Source organism: Scleropages formosus, chromosome 16, assembly GCF_900964775.1.
Source record: "Scleropages formosus chromosome 16, fSclFor1.1, whole genome shotgun sequence".
Lineage (NCBI taxonomy): Eukaryota > Metazoa > Chordata > Actinopteri > Osteoglossiformes > Osteoglossidae > Scleropages > Scleropages formosus.
The window spans coordinates 456,175-482,700 of record NC_041821.1 but is presented as its reverse complement, the minus strand read 5'-3'; the positions used below and the strand labels follow the sequence as shown (position 1 = coordinate 482,700).

General features: G+C 49.7%; 1 pseudogene; it reads right to left on the bottom strand.

The window, feature by feature from the left end:
- Positions 1–544: 544 nt before the first annotated feature.
- LOC108925864 (von Willebrand factor A domain-containing protein 7-like) lies at positions 545–26,445 on the bottom strand (annotated as a pseudogene).
- Between the last annotated feature and the right edge of the window lie 81 nt (positions 26,446–26,526).

Below are 26,526 nucleotides of genomic sequence, written 5' to 3'. Positions count from 1 at the left end.
AGCGAGGCGTATTCGCTCCATGGCTCCTGCAAAAGTCACGGATACAGCTGCAGTAAACGAAGAAATGCTCTGCAGACTCTGAGGAGCAGGAGAGACGAACGCAGAGCCGTGCGCTCGCACGCTCCCGCTCTCGTCAGGTACGTGTTGCCGCCAGCTGACGGCTGGGCACAGAGAGCCTGTCAAGTGCTGCGCAAAAAACGCTTTCTCGAAAATGGACACGTGGGAAAACAGAGCTGATCAAAGCCTGTGCTGCAGGACAGCTTGGACTGCGATGTCGTCTCACAGTACTGCTCCGATACCTGCATCCAGCGTTGACATCTTTCTGAAAGTGCCGGGGTTCGTGTCGTGCGCATACAGCAGGTGTCCGTTTTCACCCCCCTTTCCCGGCAGGTTGTGTGCAAATTTGCGCCGTGCCTCTTCCATATCGTAACGAGCGCAGTGGAAAGAGCACGCAGCCCGAGGAGACCACCGCTGTTTGCACCAGATGCAGATGATGAGGATGATGAGGATGATGGAGATGATGAGGGCGACAGAGCTGCTCGATGCGGTCAGGAGAGCTATGCTGGGGGCTGCGGTACGGTTAGAAGGCGCAGACTGAGACACGGGTGGTGCTCTGCTCCAGAAGTCCCTGTGCTTTTGCTGCTGTCGGACTGTAAGGTCGTGGCTGAGGGCTCCTCGGCCGTCCTATAGCTGCTGTCGGTAGGCGGAGGTGTAACGGTGGAGTTTTCGCTCGTGGGCTGAGCTGTACTCTGGGTAGATGCAGATGTAATGGAAGAGCTTCCAGCGGTGCCAGAGGTGGTGGAGGGAGGGGCACTGCTGTTGCAACACTGACCGAGTAGAAACACGTCCCCACGTTCCCCACAGCGTCCACCGCTATGAGCTCCACATCTGGCGAGCAGCAGGAGGCGCTGTAGAGCACCTCGGTCACATCGACTCCTCCCTCTCCCACAGAGCCGGCGCTGTGGAGGATCCCGTCGCCACGGCGAAGGGACACGCTCTGCACTCCTGTCCCGTTGCCGTCGGTGATGTTGGCGGAGAGCTCCCAGGTGGACAGGCTGCAGTTGCGCGAGCAGTTGGCGCTCACGCTCACAATGTGGCACACGGGGGGGCTGAAGTCTGTCACCTTGAGGGACAGAAAGACAGCAGGACACTGAGACCCTCACAGCTGGGGCTCGCTTTACCAGGCACCATAGGTTCTGCGTGTCTCTTACTCATGCAGAGCTACAGTAGCTTGGCAATGTTTCTCAACTGTATGGTTACCATGGCGATGCTCATCAGTGGACAACTGTTACCTTGGTGATGACAGAGAGACGCAAAACAGCATAATTTGAATCGCCGCTGTCAGGAGACTCCGCAGTGATCGTGAGGGTGACGTCCGTGCCAGATGTTGTGTTTTCTGGGGTTGCGAGGATCACCGAGCCCTGAGCGCTGCCGTTGACCAGGGTCAGACTGGAGAAAGAAGACGAGGACAGGACACAGGGAGTTCCCACGATGCGCGGGGTGGAAGTCGGGGCGCCTATCATCATACCGCACTCTCAGTCATACCTTTTTGTGAAAGACTGGACAAAACCGTGGTCATCATTTGCTTGGATGTTGTAGGTGCCCCCAATTACACCGTTTGCCACGGTAAACGGAAGAGAGAAGTGGATCCCGGGTTCCACAGTACTGTTAGCCTGGGCCTGAACACATCATTTATATTAATATCGCCACCGGGAAACGGCAGCTGCCGAGCAAAGAGGTCCGAGTGCTCTCGCCATGACTTCCGACCCGGGAGCGCGGGCTCAGGTCTCTCACCGTGACGATGAGGTTGGAGGCCCTCAGCTGAGTGTTGGACTGTCTCTGGAAGGGTGTGCTGGAGGAGCGCGTGGAGCTGTCTAACAGTCCCAGCAGCCGGACGCTGAACTGCCCCTCGGGGACTCTGTCCACAGACACCAGGTAGTTCCCTCGTCCCAGCGACTCTACGGTGCCGTTGAACTCCTGTGACCCCGACGCTTCCACCAGGGATACTGCTGTCACAGTCAAGGTGACGCTGTCTGAGACCGTGAGGTACAAGGTGCTGTTCTTACCTGACAGGGGAAGACAGAGAAAGTGTTACTGTGGTCCTGTGTGGAATGACCGTTCCTCTGCATGTCTGAATCCCATGAGTCACCATGGCACCAAGTACTGTGATGTGACAAAGTAAGTGCATAGCATGGAACATTTTGTCCTTTCACACATATTAAGTCATGTAGATGTCTTGTACTTATTCAAATGATACCACAGGGTTAAGGTGACCATATTTAACAGTTGTCTCATTTGAGATGTGTACTCTGCAATTATTCATTCCAAAGAAGTGTTTTTTTTTTGGGCTGCAAAAGGTGACTATCCACCTAGATTTTATTGTGTGGCAGAAATAATGGCACGTCAGCATTTCTTGTAATTTTCTATGAGAAATTTTGTCCTTCTCTTCCACAAGAATAGCTTTAACTGCTTCATGTTCAAAGGCCTTCTAGCAGCACAGCTCACTTCAGGTACCCATGACATTTCAACTTGATTTAAAACTGGACTGTGACCTGGCCACAAGTCTCGGTTGTCTCAAATGTTTCAAATTCTGTTCCAGTATCCTTCAGTACACTGTGGAACTCATAACTGAGTCAGTAATTGTGATTTACAAAGGCCAGAAAGCAGCATAGTATCCCCACCACCAGCATTTATCATTGCTATGAGGTTATTCTGTTCAGAAGGACTTTTATTTACATTTATCTGATGCTTTTCTCTTACAGTGTTAGGTTATAATTATTACCACAAGCTTAGAACTATTTGCCCAGCTGGGCATTTTTTTTACTGCAGTAATTATTTATGGTAAGTACTCAAGGGTATTCCAGCTGGAGGTGGGGACTGAACCTCCAATCTTTGGATCCAGCAGCAGGAGTTCTATCCACTACACTTACTGTCCCCAACTGGTCATTTGTATCTGGCATGGCATTGAGCTTTACTGCAAGATTATTCCACCTCTGACTCATCTGTCCCACATATTTCACCTACCTCCTTCACTAAGAGTCTGAGGGTAACAACTGATCTCAACATATCGAAGCCACAACCCAGTCCTGTGGATACATCCTGATAATATTTGTAGGATCCGTCCCTACTTCACAACTGACTCTGCCCAACTACTTGTCCAGACCATGGTGACATCTCACCTGGACTACTACAACTCTCTCCTGTCTGGCCTTCCTGCTAATGACATCCAACCTCTGCAGCTTCTACAGAATGCTGCTGCATGAGTTGTGTTTGATTTGCAAAGCACTCCCATGTATCTCCTTTACTCATTTCTCTGCACTGGCTTCCTATAGCTCCCGAATCAAATTCAAAACCCTTGTTACTGTGTACAAATGCATCAATAGAACTGCTCCCAGCTATTTACAAGACTTAATCAACCAGTACACCCCAGTCAGGCCCCTTGGCTCGAACTGCAGAAACTCTGTCTGTTTTCAGGAAGGGTCTGAAAACCCACCTTTTCCAGATCCACTTCGCCCAAGATCTCTCCTGCTCATCTATGGTGCAACTGTTCATGCATCGTAACTCCGGAAGCATCCCCAGATACAACCTTTATTCAGCCACTACTCTGGTATTGTACTTACTCATTTGTGTATCTTCTAATATTTAATAAAAAAAAAAATTGGTGTGGGTATCGGGATTTGTCTATCTCGTGTCTTATGCACCTACTTGAACGATGAACCTTGGTGTAGCAAGTGGTAGGGAACAAACTAGGTTTCCTTGAGACTTTCATGTCTGCAGCTATGTCTCCTTCTCTCAATGTAATGCATAAATTGTACTTTTGCTGAGATGTACGTCGCTTTGGACAAAAGCGTCTGCTAAATGAATAAATGTAAATGTAAATATTTATTCTTTCAGCTGACACTTCTCAAAAGTAGTTTACCACACAGCGATCTACAGTTATTTACCCTTTTATACACCTGCATTTACATTTACACTTATTCATTTAGCAGACGCTTTTGTCCAAGGTGACATACATCGCAGCAAAAGTACAATTTATGCATTATAAATTGCCAGGTAGTTTTACTGGAGCGATTTAGGAATAAGGACCTTGCTCAGGGATACTAAAGGCATGATTTAAACTTACAACATTTGGATCCAAAAGCTGCAGCTATTACTAACCAGCTATCCTTCTACACTGTCTTACTGCCCTTCCAGAAGTCTTCCCTAAACCCAGGTGATCACCAGCACACTTCAGACATGATTTTACATTGTTGTTTGAGAGCTGAGATTTCTTTTTTCCTGATCTCACTTGAAGTGAAAGTGTGTTCAGTCTCTTTGGCTTGTATACACTGACAGTGACTGCAGCAGGAGAGGTCTGTAGACTTTTTGACACTAGGCCCTAGTTTTGAGACATCTTAGAGCATCCTCTGGACATGGACTGACTGAATTCCATGTGATGGTCCCTTTGGATGTTGAAGGAGATTTCAACTTTAATTTGTAAATGATCTTCCTCAGAGAAAAATGATTGACCTGACATTTTTTTTTGGATATTTTGCCAGATGTGGGCATCAGCAATTTTGCATTTAAATCAGGAAGAGACATTCTCATGTCCTAACATACTTCCAATGAACAGACTCTCCAGTGGGTGTACTTACCTTTTCACATCACCATATATTGAAATGTCATATTATTATATCTGAAAAATGCTTGTTACTTAGAACAAGTACTTTTCACTTTGCCTCTTTTACCTAAAAGTGGACGACCTTCCCTCGAAACTAAACCTTCACGAAATCCATTTGTTTTCTCCACAAACATGAATATGAAGTCTGCAGGACTTCGGCCTGTAAGAGAAGACAAATAATGCAGAATGATTGACACAGTCTGAAAGAAAAACATGGGTTAATGCATTTTATAAATGCACAATGAGTTGTTATCTTTCATTGAAAGACTTTCCTGTCAAATGGTTTCTGGCAGGAGTGTCCAACCTGTTTTGGCCAAGGGCTTTAGAGAAAAGCGTGAGCTATAGAAATGCATGTAAATGTCGAACCTGTCACTTTGAGAGAGTACGGCTGGCTGGAACTGATGTTCACTGTCCACAGTCCCACCTGCTGGTTCAGCTGGACTCTGTACAGGTTCCCCACGGCCTGTATGGTTCCCAGGGGTCCATTGAGCTCTGTGTTTCCCTGGTTCTCACCTGTGAGGGTACAAAAACACTCCATATATACAGTACTGTGCAAAGGCTTTACGAAGGTGTGAAAAAATGCTGTAAAGTAAGAATGCTTTCAAAAATAGAAGTGTTTATTTTCATCAATTAACAAAATGCAAAGTGAGTGAACAGAAATAAAAGAAATCAAATCAATATTTGGTGTGGTCACTCTTTGCCTTCAAAACAGCATCAGTTCGAGGTACACTTGCACACAGTTTTGTAGGAACTCAGCAGGAAAGTTGTTCCAAACATCTTGAACTAACCACAGTTCTTCTCAAATGCTTCTGTCTCTTCATGTAATCCAAGAGGGACTTCATGTTGAGATCAGGGCTCTGTGGGGTCCATACCATCACTTCCAGGACTCCTTGTTCTTTACACTGAAGACAGTTCTTAATGACTTTGGGTGTATGTTTGGGGTCGTTGTCCTACTGAAGAATAAATTTGGGGCCAATCAGATGCCTCCCTGATGGTATTGCATGATGGATAAGTATCTACCTGAACTTCTGAGCATTGAGGAGGACATTAATTCTGACCAATGCCCCAATTCCGTTTGCAGAAATCCAGCCCCAGACTTGCAAGGAACCTTCACTATGCTTCACATTTGCCTGCAGACACTCATTCTTGTACCGCTCTCTAACCCTTCTGCGAAAAAACTGCCTTCTGTTGCAGCCAAATATTTCAAATTTTGACCCATCAGTCCAGAGCACTGGCTGCCATTTTTTCTGCACCCAGTTCCTGTGTTTTTGTGCAGTCGCTTGACCTTGTTTCCACATCAGTGGTTTGGCTTTTTGAGAGCAATTCTTGCATGAAGACCACTTTTGACCAGACTTCTCCAGACATTAGATGGACATATCTGGGTCCCACTGGTTTCTGCCAACTCTGAGCAGATTACACTGCTGGACATCTTCCGATTGTGAAGGAAAGCAACCATGATGTGTCTTTCATCAGCTGCAGTAAGTTTCCTTGGCTGACTACTGCGTCTACAGTCCTCAATGTTGCCCATTTCATTGTCCTTCTTCAAAAGAGCTTGGACAGCACATCTGGAAACCCCTAGCTGCCATGAAATTTCTGCCTGGGAGAGACCTTACAGACACAGTAGAACAGCCCTGAGTCTTGTTGCTGTACTCAGTCTTGCCATGATGTATGACTTCTGACATTGAACTATCTTCAGAAGCCTCACTTGATAGCAGAGTCTGGCTGTTCCTCACCCAGTTTGTTGTTTCTGTTTCAGGTAATGATTTTGTTTCAATTTACATATTAAATTGATGATCATTAGCTTCTGTTTGGTAGAACTGCTTAATCATACACCTGACTACATGCCTACAAAATCTATGACATTGAGCAAGTGTACTAAGAAGAACTGATGCTGGTTTGAAGACAAAGGGTGCTCACACCAAATACTGATTTGATTTCGATTTTTCTTCTCTTCATTCCCTTGCCCACCCCAACCAGACTGCTTCGCTCTTCTACTTCTGCCCGCTCGGTGGTCCCACGCACAAAAGGTAAAGCACGGAGTTTCTTGGTTTTCACTCCATTGTGGTAGAATGACCTCCCCCTCTGATTTGGAAGTGCTGAAACTCTGTCCACATTTAAAAAGGGTCTTTAAATGCACTTCTCCCCTGTGCTCTAAAGCTCATGTAAGGTGTAATTATTCATGCACAACTTTATGATCATCCCCGGATAAGCCTTTACACAGCTGCTACTCCTGAATTGTACATAAATGTTTGTGTATCAAAAAAAATTCTAGGAATGTGACCAGGAATTGTGTATTCTAATCATATAAATATCAATCATACGATCCTACCAGTGGCTGGAAAAGGCTGCTCTGAAGGCCAGCACAGAAGGTCTGATCATGGCAGCACAAGAACAAGCCCTAAACACCAGAACCATAGATGCTGGGGTTACATATTGGGGTCTAGTATATCAGACAGGACCCAAGGTGCCGGCTGTGCAAAGATACCCCTGAAACAGTTTAGCATATAGTAGCAGGGTGTAAAATGCAAGCTGAGACAGCATACACCGAGAGACATAACCAAGTGGCTGGGATAGTGTACAGGAACATCTGTGCAGAATATGGACTGTTCTGAAAACAGCAGAGCTAAGGTCCTGTGGGACTTCAAGTTCCAGACTGACAAGCAGTTGCTGGCCAACCGACCAGACATAGTGGTGGTTGACAAGTAGGAGAAGAGGGCAAGTGTGATAGATGTAGCAATCCCAAGTGATGGCAATATCAGAAAGAAGGAGCATGAGAAGATCGAGAAGTACCAAGGGCTGAAGGAAGAACTGGAACGGATGTGGGAGGTCAAGTCCAGAGTGGTTCTAGTGGTAAAAGGAGCACTTGGGGCTGTGACCCCCAGACTAGGAGAGTGGCTCCAGCAGATTCCAGGAACAAAATCTGAAGTCTCTGTCCTAGGAACAGCTGAGATACTGTGCAGAGCCCTAAAACTTTAAGGCCTCTAGTAGAGGACCAAAGCTTGAGGAAGACACACACACCACCCCAACATTTTCTTAAAGAGATTTTGTTCCGGTGCAGGCCAGAAGATACAAATATTTGAATAGGGAGGTGGGAGGTTCCCAGATTTTGCTCTCAAATTTGACTGCTCTTTCCTTTCACAGTTCTGTAGGTAAATTGGAAAAGGCTTACATCTGGAAAAAACTGTAACTCGATTGTTCGTAAAATGAGCATCATTGCAAGGGGCAGATTCTAATAGTAACTCTTTAGAAAATGGAACTGAAATTTATGATTTACCTGAAGGGCTCTGTAAGGTGAAGGTGACAATACTGCCTGTGATGTAGGCAGTGACGTTCCAGAGAGACTCATCCACCATGAAAGAAAAACTCTCTGGTTTCCCATAATCCCTGGTGGCCTGGAAGACTGTGACCTGGAGAAGAACGAGTTATGTGACACAACGAGTAAGACAGACGCTGGAACTCCATTCGGAGTCATGTGACCCCAGGACCATCTGACTGAGGTGAGCAGTACCAGGGCTGATGTGGTGGAGTCCACAATGATGTTGGTGGCCTGGGGAAGCGTTGCCTTGGTGACCTGTATAGCCTGACCCCCTGAGGCCTGAGCCAGATCCTGGTACAGCTGGCTGGCAGCTCCTGACATTCTGCTCGAGAACCTCTGTCCTTGGTTCACATCTATCCCACTGCTTCTCCGGCGGCGAGCAGAAAAGACGTTTGTCAGCATGAAGGTCACCTGGGAAAGATCAAGATGAAAAAAATTTTTGTCAGAACAACTGGCAATGAGTGCAAGCAACAAACAAAATATGAAATTTAAAGGAGCTGTGAAAGGAGAAAATGATTATGTGAGTCTCAGCAGCACAGTTGGCCCCCAATTTACAAGCTTAATTGGGAGACTTGGTGTGTTACTCAAAAAGTTTATTTCTTGTGTGACGAGCTGGAAAAAACCGTGCTTTTGGACTTTGTAACTGCACATTGTGAATCATGTGTCTGCATGTTTGTTGTTATCTGTTTTTGCTGCACTTTAGTTTACTTTGAGGTATACAGTGCTTTGGAGAAAAGAGTCTGATAAATGAATGAAAGTGAATGTATTTACTGTACTAACGTCAACAACCACATAGCTCTGTAGGATGGGATGCAGCAGAGGGGCTATTAAGATGGAAACAGAGTGGCACCATGGGCTCTCTTTCTCTGACTGCCTTTGAGTAGATAGTGGACAATGTGGGGCAAAAAACATCTCCACCTCTGGTGAGACAGGATACCTTGTTTATGTGCCTGGAAGTTTTAGGTTTCCTGGGAGAAGAATTTATGACATTGCCAATAAAAAAAGCCCAGTAAATGACCCTGGCCAGAGTTGGACCAGTGTGTTGGTGCTCACCAGCAAGTCCTCCATCCCTTTCACCAAACACATCACACAAAGTTCACTAATGGGTAATACAAGCATATCCATCCATCCATCCATCCATCTTCCTCCGCTTTATCCGGGGCCGGGTCGCGGGGGCAGCAGTCCGAGCAGAGTACTCCAGACTTCCCTCTCCCCGCACACCTCCTCCAGTTCCTCTGGGGGAACCCCAAGGCGTTCCCAGGCCAGCCGGGAGACATAGTCTCTCCAACGTGTCCTGGGTCTGCCCCGAGGCCTCCTCCCAGTGGGACAAGCCCGGAACACCTCCCCAGGGAGGCGTCCAGGAGGCATCCGGAACAGATGCCCGAGCCACCTCAACTGGCTCCTCTCGATGCGGAGGAGCAGCGGCTCTACTCCGAGCTCCTCCCGGGTGACTGAGCTCCTCACCCTATCCCTAAGGGTGCGCCCAGCCACTCTGCGGAGGAAACTCATTTCTGCCGCTTGTATCCGCGATCTCATTCTTTCGGTCATGATCCAGAGTTCATGACCATAGGTGAGGGTAGGAACGTAGATCGACCGGTAAATTGAGAGCTTCGCCTTACGACTCAGCTCCCTCTTCACCACAACAGACCGGTACAATGACCGCATTACTGCGGACGCCGCACCGATCCGCCTGTCAACCTGCCGCTCCATTTTTCCCTCACTCGTGAACAAGACCCCGAGATACTTAAACTCCTCCACTTGAGGGAGCAACTCCCCCCTAACCCGGAGGGAGCAATCCACCTTTTTCCGACTGAGAACCATGGCCTCGGATTTGGAGGTGCTGATTCTCATCCCCGCCGCTTCGCACTCGGCTGCAAACCTCCCCAGTGCACGCTGCAAGTCTTGATTCGATGAAGCCAACAGGACCACATCGTCCGCAAAAAGCAGAGACGAGATCTCGCGGCCACCAAAACAGACACCCTCCGTTCCCTGACTGCGCCTAGAAATTCTGTCCATAAAGATAATGAACAGAATCGGTGACAAAGGGCAGCCCTGGCGGAGTCCAACATGCACCGGGAAAAGGTCTGACTTACTGCCGGCAATGCGAACCAAGCTCCTGCTCCGGTCATACAGGGAACGAACAGCCCGTAGCAACGAGCCCCGAACCCCATAATCCCGAAGTACCCCCCACAGGATGCCACGAGGGACACGGTCGAATGCCTTCTCCAGGTCCACAAAACACATATGGACTGGTTGGGCAAACTCCCACGAACCCTCCAGCACCCTAGTGAGGGTATAGAGCTGGTCCAGTGTTCCACGGCCAGGGCGAAAACCGCATTGCTCCTCCTGAATCCGAGGTTCGACTATCGGTCGGATTCTCCTTTCCAGTACCCTGGCATAGACTTTCCCAGGGAGGCTAAGGAGTGTGATCCCCCTGTAGTTGGAACACAATCTCCGGTCCCCCTTCTTAAAAAGAGGGACCACCACCCCGGTCTGCCAGTCCAGAGGCACCGTTCCCGAACTCCACGCGATGCTGCAGAGGCGTGTCAGCCAAGACAGCCCCACAACATCCAGAGACTTGAGAAACTCGGGGCGGATTTCATCCACCCCCGGAGCCTTGCCACCGAGGAGTTTTTTGACTACCTCAGCAACTTCAGCCAGGGTAATGGACGAGTCCCCCTCCGAGTCCCCAGCCTCAGCTTCCTCTACGGAAGGCGTGTCGGAGGGATTGAGGAGATCCTCAAAGTACTCCTTCCACCGCCCGAGAACATCCTCAGTTGAGGTCAGCAGCGCACCACTTCCACTGTAAACAGTGTTCGTGGAACACCGCTTCCCCCCTCTGAGTCGCCGGACGGTTTGCCAGAATCTCTTTGAGGCCGACCGAAAGTCTTCCTCCATGGCCTCACCGAACTCCTCCCAAGCCCGAGTTTTTGCCGCGGCGACTGCCAGAGCCGCGCTCCGTTTGGCCCGTCGGTACCTGTCAGCTGCTTCAGGAGTCCCATGAGCCAGCCAGGCCCGATAGAACTCCTTCTTCAGCTTGACGGCATCCCTTACTTCCGGTGTCCACCACCGTGTTCGGGGATTGCCGCCGCGACAGGCGCCGGAGACCTTATGGCCGCAGCTCCGAACCGCCGCACCGACAATGGAGGAGCGGAACATAGTCCATTCGGACTCAATGTCCCCCACCTCCCTCGGGACCTGGTTGAAGCTCTGTCGGAGGTGGGAGTTGAAGACCTCTCTGACAGGGGCCTCCGCCAAACGTTCCCAACAGACCCTCACTATGCGTTTGGGCCTGCCAGGTCTATCCAGCTTTTTCCCCCGCCATCGAATCCAACTCACCACCAGGTGGTGATCAGTTGACAGCTCAGCCCCTCTCTTCACCCGAGTGTCCAAGACATATGGCCGAAGGTCAGAAGAAACGACTACAAAGTCGATCATCGACCTCCGACCTAGGGTGTCCTGGTGCCAAGTGCACTGGTGGACACCCTTATGCATGAACATGGTGTTCGTTATGGATAAACCGCGACTAGCACAGAAATCCAATAACAACTCACCACTCGGGTTCAGATCAGGGAGGCCGTTCCTCCCAATCACGCCCCTCCAGGTATCACTGTCGCTGCCCACGTGGGCGTTAAAGTCCCCCAGTAGAACGACAGAGTCCCCAGTGGGAGCGCTTTCCAGCACGCCCCCCAAGGACTCTAAAAAGGCTGGGTACTCTACACTGCCGCTAGGCGCATAAGCACAAACGACAGTGAGAGACCGTTCCCTGACCCGAAGGCGTAGGGAGATGACCCTCTCATTCACCGGGGTAGACTCCAACACATGGCGGCTGAACTGGGGGGCTATTAATAAGCCCACACCAGCCCGCCGCCTCTCACCTTGGGCAACGCCAGAATAGTGGAGAGTCCACCCTCGATCGAGTAGAGTGGTTCCAGAACCCAAGCTGTGAGTGGAAGTGAGCCCGACTATATCTAGACGGTATCTCTCAACTTCCCGCACCAGCTCAGGCTCCTTCCCCGCCAGTGAGGTGACATTCCAAGTCCCAAAAACCAGAGTTGGCGCCCGAGGTTTGGGTCGGCCGGGCACTCGGCCCCGACCACCGCCCAACTCACAATGCACCGGCCCCTTACGGTTTCTCCGGCAGGTGGTGAGCCCACCGAAGAGCGGCTCCACGTTATGGCTTCGGGCTGAGCCCGGCCAGGCCCCGTGGGCATAGACCTGGCCACCAGGCGCTCGCATGCGAGCCCCCCCCCCAGGCCTGGCTCCAGGGTGGGGCCCCGGTGACCCCATACCGGGCGGGGTAAACGGACGCCTTGCTTTTTCCTTCATAAGGGGTTTTTGAACCGCGCTTTGTCTCGTCTGTCATCCAGGACCTGTCTGCCATGGGAGACCCTACCAGGGGCATGTAGCCCCAGACAACATAGCTCCTGGACTCATTCAGGCACTCAAACCCCTCCACCACGATAAGGTGGCGGTTCACGGAGGAGTAATACAAGCATAATAACAAGTAAAACCATAATTACAAGATATTGTGGAAAAGCATTATGAGTTGTATGTTGTCTAGCTAGAAGCGATGACAACAACTGCTCATCAGACATTACATGTATTACCTGTAGGATGATGGAAAGGTCACTTCACTGATGGCTCAAAACTGGTCAATGTAGAAGGTATAGGATGATCTACAGCTCACTGCGGTGTGATTTCCATTTATATATACATTTATTAATTTAGTAGACACTTTTCTCTGAAATAAAAGCTCAGAAAACAGTCTAGGATGCAAAAGTGATTTTTGAGTACAGTCAATTTGTTACATACCACAGCATAAACCAGTGTACCCATTACATGAGTAGCTGCTTAGAGGCCTTTTTTTAACTTATTAAACAGGTAATAAAACGTACATATTTATTAAGCACTTTCAAGATCAGGGAAAAAATGAGTCCAAAAGAGGTGAGTTTTGACACCTTTCTTAAAGGTAGACAGAGATGTCACAATTCTGAGTTGATATAGATGGATGCAACACCAATATTATGATCCTTAATTCTATCATAGATTACGCAAAGAAAAACAACCAGTGAACTGGTGTCCTTCAGGACTCTGTACTGGGTCCTCTTCTCAATCTACACCTCCTCCCTCAGCCCTGTCATTGCCTCCCATGGATTCAAATACCACTGCTACACTGGTGATACCCAGTTCTTCCTCTCCTTTCCACCTGGAGCATCAAACATTTCCACACACATTGCTGCCTGCCTGTCGAACATCTCTGCATGGATGTCTGATCACCACCTCCAGCTCAACCTCTCCAAAACAGTGATCGTACACCTCCCAGCTGGCCTGTCCTCCTATCACAATCTATTGATCAAACTGGACAACTCACTCATTTTGTTGACCTGCTCTGTTAAGAGTCTAGGAGTTATGATTGACTCAAGTCTATCTTTCTCTCAGCACATCAAAGCCACAACCCAGGCCTGCAGATACATCCTGTATAACATCCGCAGGAGTCGTCCTTACCTCACAACTGATTCTGCCCAACTACTTGTCCAGGTCATGGTGACATCCTGCCTGGACACTGCAGCTCTCTCTTGTGTGGGCTTCCCACTACTGCCATCAAACCTCTGCAACCGATACAGACTGCTGCTGCCCGAGTGTTCTCATGTATCTCCTGTACTTATTTCTTTTCCTATTGCTACCCAGAGGGGGTGCGGTGGCGCAGTGGGTTGGGCCAGGTCCTGCTCTCCAGTGGGTCTGGGGTTCAAGTCCCGCCTGGGGTGCCTTGCAATGGACTGGTGTCCCATTCTGGGTGTGTCCCCTCCCCCTCTGGCCTTACACCCTGTGTTGCCGGGTAGGCTCCGGTTCCCCGCGACCCCATATGGGACAAGCAGTTCAGAAAGCGTGTGTGTGTGTATTGCTACTCAGATTAAATTTAAGACCCTGCTGAATCTCTGTCTACATTTAAAAAGTGTCTTAAAACTCATGTCTTCCAGACTCACTTCTCCCATGATCTCTTAAGCTCATGTAAGGTGTAAATGTTCATCCACCGTAACTTTATGATCATCCCCGGATAAACCTTTACACAGCTACTCCTGTAATAAAAATAGTTGGAACGTGATCAGGAATCAACAATATTATAAGTTTTATGCAGCTACTTGTGTGATGAGCATTGCTGCATGTGGTGGAAAGAAACAAATTTTCCGGAGCCATGACCAAAGGCCTTCATGATTCTGGACCTCTTGTGCATGTGACCACAAACAACAACTATCACATCTATGAGCCACACACATCAATAGAAAATGAAAAAATCTTTCACTTTCATTATTACTGCAAAGAGGACTGAGAATAGATGAGTATGATCGTGTAGCAGTGGTAGGAGGATCTGTGGGAGGTGGTGATAGAGCCGAGGAAAGATGTGTAGATGGAGAAGAGTAGGGGCCGGGTATCCAGCCCTGTGGGTGTCACTGTCACTGGCGCGCCTGACGACTGCACATCTAGCAACTGCGTGCTTGATAACCACCACAACCCCCCCCAGTGACAACCCGGAGATGCAGTATAAAAGCACCAGCTCTGACGCACTTGGCCATGGAATCTCCAACTGAGAGATATTCTCCGCACCTATTTTCTGAGGCTGACTGTTCTGTTCTATTCTCTGGGTGCAATCCCATGTGAAACAAAGCGAGTTAGTATCAGCAATTGAGTCTGCTCTTCTAATCCTCCACACTTACCATGACAGTGGGACACCAGTTGAGAGAGGTTGAAGAGAAGATTAGTAGCCCCAACAGGCCACTTGGTAAAATCTGTGTGATAGGTAGGGCTCAGACCATTTCAGTGCAGGTCCTTTGATTCCAAGCTGACCAAGAGAGGAGAGTAGAATCCGTGGTTGAGAATGTCAAATGCTCCAGACAGGTCAAGGAGGATAAGGACTGAAGAGAGTGAGGCCGCTGTAACTGACTGGAAAGCATCACACACTGCGTGGAGAGCAGTTTTAGTACAATGACTGACCTTGAAGCCAAGCTGACACCCATCGAGTAGATCATTCTGGGTGAGGAATACAGATGGTTTGCTGATCACAGTTTGACCGTTCCAGAGTTTTTGACAGAAAAAGGGGGAGTGAGATTGGCCTGTAGTTTTGGACTGAGTCTGGATCTAGAGAGGGTTTCGTTACCAGCATTGAGTTGAGGGCCGTTTTGAAGGCAGATGGGAAACAACTAGAGGAGAGTGAGGAGTTGATGATCTTGGAGATGAAGGAAGTAAATTGCAGGGAGATCTCATGTAGGAGAGGTGAAGGGACTGGACTGAGGGGACAGGTCGTGTCTCTTCGTGACAGCAGGAGGTCAGAGATCTCAATTTCTGACAGGGGCTTGAATTCAGTGCGCGTGACTTTGAGGGAGGTCCAGCATGATCGGGGAGAACTTTTCTGTGTACTCTGTCTTTGAAAGACAAGGCAAAATTGTCAGCAGTGAGACAGGAGTGAAAAGTAGGGGGTAAAGAGTCTATGTGTTCTGTTGTGGAAGAAGGTGGTTTGAGCTGAGGAGACAGCAGAATTGAAATCCGAGATCCTTGTAAATTTCCAGGTCCGTAAGAGTCTTTAACTTCCACCATTGTCACTTTGCAGCCTGGTGTTTGGTCCCGTTACCACAGAGCACACTTGATTGGAATTGGGCTGGTAGCTTTTTGGGAAAAAATACATACACACCCACACACACACACACACACACACACACACACATTTTCTGAACCGCTTGTCCCATTCAGGGTCACAGGGAGCCAGAGCCTAACCTGGCAACACAGGGCAGAAGGCTGGAGGGGACACACCCAGGACAGGACAGGACGCCAGTCTGTCACAAGGCACCCCAAGCAGGACTTGAACCGCAGACCCACCAGAGAGCAGGAACTGGTCCAACCCACTGTGCCACTGCAGCACCGCACCCCCCCCCGGGGAAAAATAAAGAATAAATATTTTTGAAAAACTTTTACACTTGCACAAGGCAGCATGGTGGCACAGCAAGTAGCACTGCTGTCTCAGTGCACCTGGGTGGTGTGAGAGGACGTGGGTTTGGTCCCTGCTCAGCTTGTGAAGAGTTTGCATGTTCTCTCCTTATCTGCATGGGTTTCCTGTTGCTTTGAAGAAAACACACACACACAGTGGCTGAAGTTGCTTGACCCAAGCAGGGTCATAGCAAACCGGAGCCTAACCTGGCAATACAGGTCATAAGGTGGGGGGGGGGGGGGGAACGACACACACCCAGGACGGGACACCAGCCTGTTGCAAGGCACCCCAAGCAGGACTTGAACCCCAAACCCACCAGAGAGCAGAACTTGGCTCAACCCACTGTGCCACCACACCCCCCGCTTTGGAGAAAAGTGTCTGCTAAATAAACAAATTTACTGTTAGAAAGTTTGTTACTTTGAAAGTCAAGATATCGTATAGTCAGCTGTCTTATTTTTTTATTTCTCTTATTCCCCTGTTCAACCCACTGTGTTACTGTGTGAGAATAGCTCTATAAAAATACATTGAACTGAAAGTTTGGATCCCCTCTGCCTTGCTTCCCGTGTTGCCGGGTTGGGCTCTGGCTCACCGTGACCCTGCTTGGGACAAGCGGTTGTTGATGTTGGTTGGTTGGTTGGTTGGAAAGTCTGGAAATCAGTGAACTGTGAAAACTGTGAAAACCTGATTTAGCTTTAACCATTTTTCAGCTTTTAGAGAGTCAGAAGATCATGCACTGAAGAGATGGAAGCTGATCACAAAGTGTGTTTAGACAAAAAATAACTGAATCTCAAGTATGGTAGGCATCGATAACTAGGTAAGTACTCACCACTGAGTGTGTCTTCTCAATGAGAGCTAAAACTGTGCCCTTCAGGTACTCATCTTTAGCTGACGCATCAGTGAAGACAAAGATCTGTGAGGAGGGCGAAGCTCCTGTAAGGGCCAACTGGGGTGGGGTTGTTGAGAGGAGATGGGGGGGGGGGGGGGGGGCAAGAAGAGCAGAAGAACATGGAGGAAACATGAAGGCAGTAGTTAGAAAATTGAGTAGACATGTGTAACCAGAAGGGTTCTGGTTCAAGTCCCTTAAGGGTCTCTGAGGTTTCACAATTGATCAGGGTTCTTCATCTGATGTTATTGAACATCACTGTGCACCTGCAGTCCTGAGAGGCACATCTCTGGCTCATCTCCCCCTCCATCTGGTGTCAGAGCACTGATCCTCAACTTGAACTCGTCTGCATTGGTGGTCCTGGTCAACGGTCCGAAATCTGAACATGGTGTGATTTTTTCAGCGTTTATGTATACTGACACGTACTGAAGTGATACATTTTACAGTAGTCCACCCATGAACATTGTTACAAGGAGAGACTCCTCCCAACCGGATTTTGGTGAGGTGGAGAGACTCATCTTATACTAGCTGTTCATAGGACAGATCTCATCCTCCAGGGTTTTGAAAGAGGAGACTCCATATGACTCCTTAAGGGCCATTGAATGTGAGAGACCTCATTTACAAGGGTTGTTAAAAGGCAGAAACCACACCCACCCGGGTCATTGAAGGGCACCAGGATGTAGGCTGAGGGCTCCTCGGGTGTTCCTCTCCTGCTGTCGATGATGGAGAAGGACACCCTCTTGGCCTCTTCAATGTCGTCAGACATGCTGCCTGTGGTGTCGATGACGAAGCAGAGCACTGAGGAGCTACTGATCCCCATGAACCTGGAGGAGCAAACAGATGAGTTCTTCTGTATGAGCTTTGACCTGGTGAGATCTGCAGGAACCATGTGAAAGGTGAATAAGAGGTATTGTCTGTAGACACCCCCGCACACACAGCTACAGCACTTGGCCTCTGGATGGAAAGGAAATAACATCCACATCAGGACAAAAGTTTGGCTGCAACGATTTAGACCTTTCCAGAAGTGAACAGGTGAGAAGGGGTGGAGCCTCACTGGCAGCTGAATTAACAGGAAAATTTCACTTTCTAGAATCTCTCTGGCTGCTGAAGTGAGAAAGATTAGTTCTGGTGAGAAGGACAGAAAAAGGACAAAGAAGAAATCTTGCCAACATGAACAAATATGAGTGAATACAGGATGCCGCCATATGTCATACACCGCTTTCCCTGTTCCTAGAGACGTACCGCACACGTCCGGCTCATATTTACATTTATTCATTCAGCTGACACTTTTCTCCAAAGCAATTTACAGTGTTAGTCAACCTGCAATGATTCACCCATTTGTACAGGTAGGGAATTTTACTGGAGCAACTTACGGTAAGTTCTTCACTCATGGATACTACAGCCAAAGGCGAGATTCAAACCTGCGACCTTTCGGTCTAAAAGTAACAATTCCCTATTTAAATGTTTAAAGTTTACTTCTCATCTGTGTGTCTCCCGCTTCAACAGTTCTGTTTCTCCAGTCTTCAAATGCAGACTGCAGGGGGCGCTCTGCTCTCACCGCAGAAAGTTAACATCCCCGACAGCAAGACGGATGTCGTCCAGTAGCTCCACTGTGGCGTTGGTAGCCACCAGAGCAGCATCCTGATGCAGGTGTCCGTGGCTGGAGCTCAGGTCGTCCTTGTTGATCCCTCCCATTGGAGTCTTCGAACTTGTTCGGTCAAAGGAACCTCCATGACTGCACTTCCCTGTTGAAGGGGAACATGGGAGTTCCTGAGAAGTGAGTGATAGACAAAGATGCTTTTGGGGGAAATGAAAACACAGGTGTGGTTCTCAAAACACAGTGTGTATATGGAGAGGGTAGAGCAGGGACCATAAAAGAGAATGTCTTCAAGACAACCTGACCACCCCTTAAGGACAGTGTCCATTACAAACACACTAACCCTAGCCCCAGGCACCTGTTTACGCACGCATGCACGCATGCACGCATGCACACACCCATGCTCAAACAGCCTATGCACTGTGAAGGAGAAGCACTAGCTGCCTGATAGTGTAATGGTTAAAGCTGCTGCCTTCAGAGGTTGAAGGTTCAAATCCCTCTGTCAGCTGTAGCTCTTCTGAGCAAGACACTCGATTCCAGTTGCTTCTGTAAACTTACTCGGCTGAATGCATGAAGTTGTGTTGGTGAGAAACTTGCCTTCTGGTTTAGAGGAGAAGAACAAGCTGAAGTATCCAGATGTTATCTTCTTCGCACTTAGGATTTCCGGGAGAATGTTGTCCGTACAATTTCCCCCAACACAGTCACGGCATGTCGGCGTGCCCTTGTCTGAGGAAGAACCCAAAATCACTTTAAAGGCTGCCAAATAGGAATGAGTATAAACCATGAGATCATACTCATAATCATGAACTCATGATCACTCTGAATTGTCAATCTCATCACCTGCCAGGTTCTCCAGTCTGATGTTGGGCTGGATGAGGGCGCTGAAGGGAACTTTGTTCTTCATTTCGATCCAGTTGCTGTGGCTGTAGAAATCCTGCAGATGACAGGCAAACGCTCCACTAAGAGGGTGACTTCCTACATGGTGGAACATCAGGCTTTCACTCGTTTCAAAGTCTGTCAGGAAAATCCCAGTGCAGTGAAAGTACAGTTTGTGTATGTGCATGTGCGTATGCCTGGATTAATGAAAAATGCACTTTTTATGAAGTCGCAAAATAACAGGAAAGGAAGAATGGAGACAAGTGGTTTCGCACAAAATCCAAAAAGCAACGTTCAGTTCTGGAGCCAAGAAATCAACGTCAGTGTCAGGAGCTTCATTCTCGTGTACATGTGAATGGAGGCGTGTGTCAGCTGCAGTGTGTGCAAGACCCTTCCCAGCATCTCCCTCGCCGAGATGAAGTTCTTCATCTTCACGCTGGCCTTCACACTGACCACGCCCTCGGTGATGAGGCTCCGCCCTTCTACGAAGGTCTCGTCGTCAAAATGGTACTTGGATACGAAGAAAGTGAATCCCAGGTCCACCTGCCAGTTATTGGTGTAGACCGCTCTGATGGACTCCTCGAACTTCGAGTCTGAAAGCAGCACAGGGTCACTGTCGGGGAAACGCCCTCAGCACGCGGGACGCACTCAGAGTGTCGTCGATCTGAGGAACATCACACAACACAGGAAGAGGGAACACTGTGTGTCGTGTGGCCCGTGTGCTTTTCAACTCAGCTTCTGTTCCAGGTGAACTGGAGGGATCACACCTGTTTCTTCTGCACCTGAACACTCAGAATTGGTGACGCAAACGGAAGAGAACAGCTGCACTGTGCTGTGCAAATTAAATTCTGTATTGCTTTGTTATGCTTCACGCTTGCTGCACCTTATTTCCTGTAATAATTTCTTTCCCTTCTCAGTAAATAAATTACTCACATCTGTTTGGCATGGAGGGGGGGTGCGGTGGTGCAGTGGGTTGGACCACAGTCCTGCTTTCCGGTGGGTCTGGGGTTCGAGTCCCGCTTGGGGTGCCTTGTGACGGACTGGCGTCCCGTCCTGGGTGTGTCCCCTCCCCCTCCGGCCTTACGCCCTGTGTTACCGGGTTGGCTCCGGTTCCCCGTGACCCCGTATGGGACAAGCGGTTCTGAAAATGTGTGTGTGTGTGTGTTTGGCATGGAAAGCAGAACCTGGTTACATGCCAAAAAAAAATCACTGTTGTGTTATTGTTTCAGTTCTGAGAAATGTGAGTATTATGCTGGTGAATACAGACGTGCTGTATGTTTGTGTGTCCCGTTCTTTTCTACATGTCCCAGCATCTCACCTTCTCACCACCTCTGATGGGAGGTAAAGCACAACACTCCACCCATCAAACTGCTGCCATATGACTGTCACCTGAGCACTTTGTGAGCTTTTTTACCTTGTACTGTAGTAATATCTCATGCTGCTTTGCACAACATAATGCGCTAAATAAACAACATAACATAATGAGCAACATAATGAGCTAAATACAGAAAATATGTCCTGAACATCATTGCCATAATGCTTTTCAGAACATTGACACAGATACGTGCTAATGGAGGAGAAACTGACTGCCATCGAGGAACTATTCAAATTTAAAACAGTGCAAACACCTGTTACACACTAGACCACCCACTGTTACATCTATTGCACTGTGGGTGGTCTAGTGCTTTGAGCTGATGCCCTCCCTGAAGGTTCAATGGTGAAATTCCACTGCTGACCACAGTACCCTTGAGCAACTAACCTTGAATTGATAGTAAAAACTATGCCACTCAATAAATGGGTACGTTGTCACTGCAAGCCGCCTTGTGGAAAAGCGTCCGACAAACGTAAAGCATCAGGTTTATACTCTAGTTTGGCATGTACTGCTCTACTGCTGCTGTGTGTCTGTCGAATGCTGTCAGATGACTAAGATGAGAGCAGAGTGTGCTGTTTTTGTGCGTAGCTACTTAAATAAGCCTATTTCGAAGGGAACAATGACAATAAAATCAGCAGAAAGTGAAAGTGAAATATTAATATTATATGTGTCACGCCCTCCACTGGTCCCCTAATGAGGACACTTGAGGCCAATCAAGAGCAGAAAGATTTCAGGGCTAGAACCACCGCCCTCCAGCTGGGGAATCTCACTCACCCTGAGACCCTCCCCCCACGCTCTTAAGTCCGTCCTTGTTACTCCCTGCTCCTACACCCTTTGTCTCCTCTTCCCCGTGTCCCGCTCCTCGCTGCCTCCCAGATACAACCACCTGCCTAGCCCATGACCTCGTCTTCACACCTTCCCCTTTAGCCTTGTTCGCTCATCGCCTGCCCATGCGGCCGGCCCTGACTTCGAAAACCTGCGTAGCCCTTCAAAGTTCAATAAAAGATCCTGCACTTGGGTCCAGCGTCCCCTGTGTTGTCTTTCTGCCTTGACAATATGTCAGTAATATAATTACGAAAAGATAACCTTTAACCATATTTTGGTAACTGACTATGTTCTATGTGCTTAGAAACGCCACGAGCAGGTGGAACCCATCAGGTTTAAGCTCCACATAACAGCCTTGTTCCTCTTTCACTGCCTCTTTTACAGTTGGGCTGAAGCTCCGCCCACTGCATTGTTCAGCTTCAGTTGACTCACAGTGAGGCCGAAGCTCTGCCCCTTGGCCAAGGCCAGGTCACGGCACACCTCGGCCGTTTTGCGTAGGATGGCGCTTTCCGTGATGTCTCCGTGGGAGAGTGAGCTTCTGCCCCACGTCATGGGTTTGAAAGCCAGGGTCCGAGCACACAGCAGCGTGCAGAGAGCAGCGATGGACAGACACCGGGGGGAAGCCATCGGGTGTCTGCTGGGGGTTTTCGGGACGTCAGGACGTCAAGGAAGTCCTACAGGTGTTTGAGGAGCTGCAGAAACTCTTAGTGCACAGTGTATCTCTGGAAAAACAGAAATTAAAATGATATAAAACAGGTGATGGCTCCAGACAGCTCCAGGGCCATGATCTCTGCATTATACACTGTTTTACCGCATATTGGTACTGGCTCTAAGGAGGCTCTGGGAACAAGACCTTGACGTGTCCTTTAGCGACTATGAATGGTCGCGTATGAGTGCTGTAGTGTTCCCTGCCTGCACCTCCCTCAGCATCTAGGAGCAAAACTTCAGTTCATTCACAGAATCTCCTTCACTACGCTGCACCTTCACAGGATGTTTCTCTCAGCTGCGCTTTAAATGCAAAGGATCTGCAGGGACTTTGGTACATTTACTGTGGGAGTGTGGTAAAACACCATCTTAGTGCACCGGGTTCATGCAGCCTTTGAGAAAACCTTGAACAGAAAGTTTGATTTGTCCACAACTCAAAGTGTCTTTTTCATGACAGCTTGAAATGTGCGTTGTTAATCTTGCATTTTTGGCAAAGAAATCTATTTTATTGCTGTGATTCTCCCTCTACTGTTCCAGTATGTGGTCGACTCGACCGCAATAGATCACATGTGGACGGCAAGATTATTCTGTCCCTGAACTTACGTTTACATCCATCCATCCATCCATCTTCCTCCGCTTTATCCGGGGCCGGGTCGCGGGGGCAGCAGTCCGAGCAGAGTCCTCCAGACTTCCCTCTCCCCGCACACCTCCTCCAGTTCCTCTGGGGGAACCCCAAGGCGTTCCCAGGCCAGCCGGGAGACATAGTCTCTCCAACGTGTCCTGGGTCTGCCCCGAGGCCTCCTCCCAGTGGGACAAGCCCGGAACACCTCCCCAGGGAGGCGTCCAGGAGGCATCCGGAACAGATGCCCGAGCCACCTCAACTGGCTCCTCTCGATGCGGAGGAGCAGCGGCTCTACTCCGAGCTCCTCCCGGGTGACTGAGCTCCTCACCCTATCCCTAAGGGTGCGCCCAGCCACTCTGCGGAGGAAACTCATTTCTGCCGCTTGTATCCGCGATCTCATTCTTTCGGTCATGATCCAGAGTTCATGACCATAGGTGAGGGTAGGAACGTAGATCGACCGGTAAATTGAGAGCTTCGCCTTACGACTCAGCTCCCTCTTCACCACAACAGACCGGTACAATGACCGCATTACTGCGGACACCGCACCGATCCGTCTGTCGACCTGCCGCTCCATTTTTCCCTCACTCGTGAACAAGACCCCGAGATACTTAAACTCCTCCACTTGAGGGAGCAACTCCCCCCTAACCCGGAGGGGGCAATCCACCTTTTTCCGACTGAGAACCATGACCTCGGATTTGGAGGTGCTGATTCTCATCCCCGCCGCTTCGCACTCAGCTGCAAACCTCACCAGTGCACGCTGCAAGTCTTGACTTGATGAAGCCAACAGGACCACATCGTCCGCAAAAAGCAGAGACGAGATCTCGCGGCCACCAAAACAGACACCCTCCGTTCCCTGACTGCGCCTAGAAATTCTGTCCATAAAGATAATGAACAGAATCGGTGACAAAGGGCAGCCCTGGCGGAGTCCAACATGCACCGGGAACAGGTCTGACTTACTGCCGGCAATGCGAACCAAGCTCCTGCTCCGGTCATACAGGGAACGAACAGCCCGTAGCAACGAGCCCCGAACCCCATAATCCCGAAGTACCCCCCACAGGATGCCACGAGGGACACGGTCGAATGCCTTCTCCAGGTCCACAAAACACATATGGACTGGTTGGGCAAACTCCCACGAACCCTCCAGCACCCTAGTGAGGGTATAGAGCTGGTCCAGTGTTCCACGGCCAGGGCGAAAACCGCATTGCTCCTCCTGAATCCGAGGTTCGACTATCGGTCGGATTCTCCTTTCCAGTACCCTGGCATAGACTTTCCCAGGGAGGCTAAGGAGTGTGATCCCCCTGTAGTTGGAACACAATCTCCGGTCCCCCTTCTTAAAAAGAGGGACCACCACCCCGGTCTGCCAGTCCAGAGGCACCGTTCCCGAACTCCACGCGATGCTGCAGAGGCGTGTCAGCCAAGACAGCCCCACAACATCCAGAGACTTGAGAAACTCGGGGCGGATCTCATCCACCCCCGGAGCCTTGCCACCGAGGAGTTTTTTGACTACCTCAGCAACTTCAGCCAGGGTAATGGACGAGTCCCCCTCCAAGTCCCCAGCCTCAGCTTCCTCTACGGAAGGCGTGTCGGAGGGATTGAGGAGATCCTCAAAGTACTCCTTCCACCGCCCGAGAACATCCTCAGTTGAGGTCAGCAGCGCACCACTTCCACTGTAAACAGTGTTCGTGGAACACCGCTTCCCCCCTCTGAGTCGCCGGACGGTTTGCCAGAATCTCTTTGAGGCCGACCGAAAGTCTTCCTCCATGGCCTCACCGAACTCCTCCCAAGCCCGAGTTTTTGCCGCGGCGACTGCCAGAGCCGCGCTCCGTTTGGCCCGTCGGTACCTGTCAGCTGCTTCAGGAGTCCCATGAGCCAGCCAGGCCCAATAGAACTCCTTCCTCAGCTTGACGGCATCCCTTACTTCCGGTGTCCACCACCGTGTTCGGGGATTGCCGCCGCGACAGGCGCCAGAGACCTTATGGCCGCAGCTCCGAACCGCCGCACCGACAATGGAGGAGCGGAACATAGTCCATTCGGACTCAATGTCCCCCACCTCCCTCGGGACCTGGTTGAAGCTCTGTCGGAGGTGGGAGTTGAAGACCTCTCTGACAGGGGCCTCCGCCAAACGTTCCCAACAGACCCTCACTATGCGTTTGGGCCTGCCAGGTCTGTCCAGCTTTTTCCCCCGCCATCGAATCCAACTCACCACCAGGTGGTGATCAGTTGACAGCTCAGCCCCTCTCTTCACCCGAGTGTCCAAGACATATGGCCGAAGGTCAGAAGAAACGACTACAAAGTCGATCATCGACCTCCGACCTAGGGTGTCCTGGTGCCAAGTGCACTGATGGACACCCTTATGCATGAACATGGTGTTCGTTATGGATAAACCGCGACTAGCACAGAAATCCAATAACAACTCACCGCTCGGGTTCAGATCAGGGAGGCCGTTCCTCCCAATCACGCCCCTCCAGGTATCACTGTCGCTGCCCACGTGGGCGTTAAAGTCCCCCAGTAGAACGACAGAGTCCCCAGTGGGAGCGCTTTCCAGCACACCCCCCAGGGACTCTAAAAAGGCCGGGTACTCTACACTGCCGCTAGGCGCATAAGCACAAACGACAGTGAGAGACCGTTCCCTGACCCGAAGGCGTAGGGAGACGACCCTCTCATTCACCGGGGTAGACTCCAACACATGGCGGCTGAACTGGGGGGCTATTAATAAGCCCACACCAGCCCGCCGCCTCTCACCTTGGGCAACGCCAGAATAGTGGAGAGTCCACCCCCGATCGAGGAGAGTGGTTCCAGAACCCAAGCTGTGGGTGGAAGTGAGCCCGACTATATCTAGACGGTATCTCTCGACTTCCCGCACCAGCTCAGGCTCCTTCCCCGCCAGTGAGGTGACATTCCAAGTCCCAAAAACCAGAGTTGGCGCCCGAGGTTTGGGTCGGCCGGGCACTCGGCCCCGACCACCGCCCAAATCACAACGCACCGGCCCCTTACGGTTTCTCCGGCAGGTGGTGAGCCCACCGAAGAGACTTACGTTTACATTTACATTTATTCATTTATTAGACACTTTACTCCAATCCGACAAACATCTCATAGAAAATACACTGTTTTCATTACATAGGAGAAAGAGACACTTAGATACACACGTCATTCTTCTGCAGTTACTTTCTTTCCATCACACAAGTAGTTGCATAAAACCTTCTTCAAATATCGACGAGAATTAAGCTGTTACCTTTGTTCAAAGTGCCTGGAGGGATCTCAGCAGTGATTTTCACACGTGATAGCGATGAACCTGAAGGAAAAGGTGGTTTGGAGGCCCAGAAGTAGCACAGATGCAGCACAAAACAATTTTGCTCCTACACGCCTAACAAACATGAGCCGTTAACAGCAAAACAGCTGGATTAATTGCAGCTCCCTAGTGCAGCAGCTTCACCGGGACGGCTGAGGCTCGAGTCCCACGCTGATCTCTGTGGAGAAGCTCAGAGAAGGTGGAGACCAGAGACAGTGCCTCTCACACTAACACCTACTTGAGCACGAAGGATAACTTGTGCCAGAATCATTCCGACACGTTTCACCGAGTCTCACCAGACAGGAGCACCTTCCTTCCTTCTTTTACGCTCACGGGTGTGTGATGCGATCGGCGTTGTGTAACACTGGTAAGAGCAATAAAGCGTGATTTTACGTGGGAC